We start from the raw sequence: 5,807 nt of genomic DNA, 5'->3' as shown, positions 1-5,807 counted from the left end.
CCAGGCTGTCTCCAATACAAATGGGTTTAGGTAAACTGGGTGAAATCCTTCGTAGTTAGCAATGCAAGCCAGGGCGGTTCCATCCAACTTCTGGGCAGTTTCTGTAATTACCTTATAGCAGTGGGGTTCTCTCTGGGAAGGCATTGGCTGGCAACTTCCACATTTACACCAGGGTAAAATATATAATCAGTTAAAATAATGTTATTTGGTTTGGTTTAAGCACAAAGTTGCATTTCATTACTATCTTTTGCTTGCCAAGATAAGGCTGAAATAATTCTGCTGTGGCATAAAGCCCTATCATGTATTCATTCATTATCTTCTGACTAAAGAATGAAAACATGATATACTTGAATGTATGCAAAGCTACCGTAACAACAATTAAGAAATGGACAATGTAAAATGTATAACTTGGCCCTTATGTCCTTCTGATACAGATACAAATACAAATTACAAATTTCTATGAATGTGGCTATTAGATACAACTACTGATCATTTAGTTTAAATAACGATAATCAATGGCTAAATGTAAGTGTAGTGTACTGTACAACTCAGAGCATACTTTAGATGTGATCTTTAAACGCAGAACGATACCGAAGGTTTCGATTTTTGTTTTACACCGACCATCGCTAGTACAATAACAACAACAAACTACACCCTGTTGTGTGAAAGCAGCATCAGATGTTTAAACGTGTTTTAATTAGATTATTTTGTCAACAAGGTGTACGTAGATTTCTTAAGGCACATACCTGTCTATGTTTTGGGTGCGAAGTACCACGTCAACTTGGTCAGACCTCACCGAATCCTATACTTGTGTTGTGTTCGTCAACTCCGGTTTGAACATAGGTATATGGTTGAATTACACCTGCTTTTTGAGGATCGGAAGCAATAGAAAATTCCTCCACTTCAGTTCCTATCTCTTCCACAGAGCATTCCATAAAATTGTCTTCATCACTGCTATATATCTAGATCCCACTCACAGCCTGTATGATTGTCTTTGTAGGAAGTCATTGTCTTTACTGGGGGTTGTCTATTTTTATCTAAAAAAAAAAAAAAAATATATATATATATATATATATATATATATAATATATATATAATATAAATGGATAGCGCATACACATCAAGAGGTTGGCCACTATCTTGGTACTCCCAAAATGAGTGGAGAACATGGTTTACAGGTTGGATTATGGTCGGGTTTTTCTCAAAGCTTGACATGTGTAATTAAAACTGGTCGTGTGAACTTGACATTTTTTCAGTTCTCGTAACATGGAGGATTTTTAATTCAACTTGCTAAGCCAAAAAAGGCTAAGTCCAAAGGAAAGACATATAACACCGTGACTACCAAGAATCCTTGCATATTACCTTGGGCACGATTTCCGTGACATGTTAACTTTTCCCAAAATATGCTGCGAAGCACTATCATCATAACATAGCAGAAAAGTAAGCATTTTTTTTTGTCATAAAACATTACATTTTCAGTCCATCAGTTAGATATATTTTGGGAAATAAGGACTCGCAATGGGAAAATACATGCTAAACACATTGTTCATTTGTTGTCTCTGCGACGTCCTATTTCAGACAAAATTTAAATTTGTTTCCTTGCATTTGAAAATTCAAGTTCTGTATTATGAAATTCATCAAAAAATTTCACAGAAAATATATTTTCTTGCTTATCCACTGATGAAGTGTGGGAAAATATTTACATCGCTTTTTCGCAAAAAACCTTCAGCCTATAAAGGTGAAGCAGAGAGTGAACAGTGAACAACAACAACTGTAAACAAAACTTTGTTCGAGTGAATTCAGCTCACCAGAAAATAAAAAACCTTTTACAAACAAACTTTAACAGTGTCAAAGTAAATCTTTCTAACTTACCTGTGGAATGTTTTCTCACAGCCACAAAACTGCCAATTAACGCAATTAATCGCTGTCGCTGCACAGATCGGCATGGTTGTTTTGGGAGTATCAAGGTGGCGGATGGCGACTTCAGTTTTGGTGGATGATCAATGAGCCATCAAGTCTTCTTTTTTTAGATCAGTGGTTGTCTACATGTGACGTCACACGGAAGCAGCTTCAACAGAGCCTCGGTTTGAAACAAACATCACAGGCATTTGGGCTCCAAGGAAAATGTGCACTTTGTCTTGAATTTATTTAATTTCTGTTGTGTTGAGAATTTTAAAAATATTTTTCATTAAATTTTAGCTACATTTGTATGATGGACAAATAAAATACATTTCCTTTGGATCAGTACTTTAAGTGTGACAAGTGTGAGTGCATTGTCGTTTTAAATAGCTTGGGTACTGTGTATACTTTCTTGTTTTTTTTTTTCAACAGTTTTCAGGAAATGTATTTTATTGTGTTATTAAATGTTATTTGAAGAGTGTGAAAAGTATTGTATATTTAAGTAAACAAAGCCACGGTGCATTTTAGGGTAGAACATAGAATAGGATAATATAGTGTCATAATCATTAGTTGTATATCATCAGGGTTGTATGAGAATTGTGTTTAGTGTGTGTGGGAACATGCTGAGCAGGAAAAAGTGAAGAGTGAGTGTCCATGTTGGTGGCATGGGTGATTCCATTCTTTTGCTTGTCTAATCAAAAATGAAAAGAATGAAACAAAATATAATTAGGTTTTGACAATAAATAATGACAACAGATGAGAAGCACTTATCCAAAAGAGCCAGGGTGTGGCATCACAAATCAAGTTATTGTTGACAGGATTACTTGTCGACAACCAGCATCACTCGTTTGCCTTTCTCACAGTGGTTCTTCATCAACTGGTACAAATGCTTACACCTTGTTGGAGGACACTTTTTTCCTCCGCGTGTTCGTTTAATTTCGGGTAGTGAGAATGTTGGTTATCCAAATAAAGGCTGGAGATGATGAACAGTTTCTTTGAAGAATTTACTTACAGAATATCCCGGGCACTTCTGAGTTACGGACAATGGCTGTAGAGAGCAGATCACAAGTGCGAAGGTACAGAGAAAGCACACATCCTTTATCTTGTCAGAAGGGCGGACCATGGGTGGTATCAAAACTGTGGCATGACAACAGTGCTTTCCACTTATACAAAGGGTTTCTGTCTCAACCAGTTCTAGCTAGCAATGGATTACTACAAAGTGTCCAGTATGCAGTTCATCAAGGTTAGCCTACGTCCAGAGATGCGCTCAAGGACACATCTGGCTTCAGAGCAGAGCCCCACTGAGGACATGAGGAAATTATGGAGTCATGACTAAATATGGGGATAGGACATGCTTCAACCTCTTGTTTATTTCCTTGGAAAACTGGTTGTTCATTCGACACTAAATCCTTTTGAGCTCACGTTTTGGTTTGACATACTTTTTGTTGGAAGTGTTTAAATTTGCTATGATTGTACGTGGTCGAGTTCCTGCAGGAGGGCCTCCTAAATGATTAACATGGTAAAATGTAATCTTGTCGACTGTATCTTGCTGTATCTTGAGTGGGGCTATCATGAACGTTTTTAATCTGTACTTTGCGGTCTTCCCATGTGTTTTCTGGAATTCCCAAGAAAATTAGATTGCTGCGCATGCTTTGAGATTGAATGTCCAGTATTGTGTCTTTCATTATTTTATATTCGAATTTGAGACTTTGTAAATTCACGGACATTGACATTAGGTTTTGATTGGAGTGCAGGATTGTCTTAAACAGGGGTGCCCAATGCGTCGATCGCAATCAACCAGTCGAAAGCTGAGGCAGTTTTGGTCGATTGCACGAATGCGTGGCAAAAAAATAAAAAGTAGATCTTGGGGCTGTCATGACCACAACACGAGACTGAGCCCAAAACACACGACTCACGAGACCAGGTACAGTTCGGGAAGCATCTTTATTCCGTCCAAAGTTGAAACACACACAGGCAGTCCAAAGAAGCAGCAGTACCAAAATCTGCAGGCGTGAAGGCAGGGTCATTAACGAGACAGGGTTCGGTACACAGAGTAGCAAGACATAGGCAAAGACATAGTAGTACAAGTATCTGGCAAGGAGCAGACCGCACCCGTGGCATTATATACATGGATCGTAATCACAAAAATGAGACGCAGGTGAGCGCATCTGCTCATTGGAGCATACAATGATGTTCCACATCAGGAACAGACACACCCATAACAGTACTCCCCCCCACAACGGCCTGCTCCGGACGGCCCAGGAGCATCAGGATGCGATGCATGGAAATGCCTAATAAATGAGGGGTTTACAACGAACCGGAAAGGAACCCACAATCGCTCCTCTGGACCGTAGCCCTCCCAGTCCACCAGGTACTGCATCCCCCTCCCTCAATGGCGCAATGACAGGAGCTGGTGTACCATGTAGACAGAACCCCCGTCCACCAAACGGGGGGAGGAGGGAGGCTGGCAGGCAGGACCAATGAGGACACTTGAATTGGTTTCCGGGTGATGGCCCAAGGAAAGACTTACGGTGGCCCCTTTCCAGAACCGGGAAATGAACTGGGGCCCCCTGTCAGAAACCATGTCAGTGGGAAGGCCGTGCAACCTGAATACGTATTAATCATAAGCTTGGCCGTTTTGTGGAGGGTAGGTTAGGTAGCGGAATGAAATGAATCATTTTGGAGAAGCGGCACACTACAGAGAGAACATTGGTGTTACCCTGTGAACCCGGCAACCGAATCATGAAGTTCAGAGAAATGTGTGACAACGGTCATCGTGGAATGAGCAGACGGCGTAACTCCCCTGAGGGGCATTGCCGGGAGGGTTTATTTACTGCGCAAACAGGACACGTTATGACGTACTCCCTGACGTCCTTTTTATGTTTGGCCACCAGAAATTTTGCTCTATTACAGACTGTGTTTTTATCATGCCCGGGTGACAAACTGTGCAATTGGTGTGGGCCCAGTCAATTACTTTTCCTCATAGCGGGGGAAATGACATATAGCCTGTCATCGGGGCAGCCTTCAGGACTGCGAAGGTCCTTTAGCCAGTCTTTGACTTGAGTTTCAATATCCAAGGTGAAGAGTGAGAACAGCTTCGGGGAGTATAGGCACAGGGTCAGACAGTTTTTTCCCCCATCCTGCACACGTGACAGTGCATCGGGTTTCCGTTCTTTATCCAAGGCTGATAGGTCATCACGTAGCAAAACCATGTAAAGACAAGTGCCCATCTAGCTTGCCTGGCGTTAAGCCTTTGGCTGCCCTAATATATTCTAAATTTTTGTGGCCTGTTAATACCAAGAACAGGACCTGTGCCCCCCTAACCAATGTCTCCATTCCGACATCGCTGTCTTGACTTCAAGAAGTTTGTGGTCTCCAATGTCGTAATTTCGTTTTGATGGAGTTAATTTTTTAGATAACGTGAAGGTGTGTAATCTTCCGTCCTTGAGTCTTCTCTATGCGAGAACCAACCCTATTCCTGATTCAGACGCATGAACCTCGACGATAAACTGCCAATCTGGATCAGGGAAGGTGAGGACCGGAGCTGAGGTAAAGCTGGCTTTGAGTTTAGGGAAGCCGGCCTGGCAGGCCGGGTTCCAAACAAAGGAACTATAGGGTGAGGTTAGTACATGCAATGGGGCAGGAACCGTACTAAAGTTTCGGACGAATTTGCAGTCTAACACAGGGTCAAAAAAGTGTGGACACCCCTGGACTAATCTTTCAGTACCAGAACTGGATTACAATGCATTTAGCACAGATGTTCTCAAAGTGCAACAATAGTTTTTATTCATGAAGGCCAGATTTAGCACATACAGTAAACCAAAAATATTTCAAATGAAATTGAAAATCTCACATGGATAAACAACAACACAATCTGCAGTATTAAATGTTATTTAAATGAACTGTAA

The sequence above is a fragment of the Syngnathoides biaculeatus genome, chromosome 15 (genome assembly GCF_019802595.1).
Source record: "Syngnathoides biaculeatus isolate LvHL_M chromosome 15, ASM1980259v1, whole genome shotgun sequence".
Lineage (NCBI taxonomy): Eukaryota > Metazoa > Chordata > Actinopteri > Syngnathiformes > Syngnathidae > Syngnathoides > Syngnathoides biaculeatus.
This window is presented reverse-complemented; position numbering follows the sequence as displayed.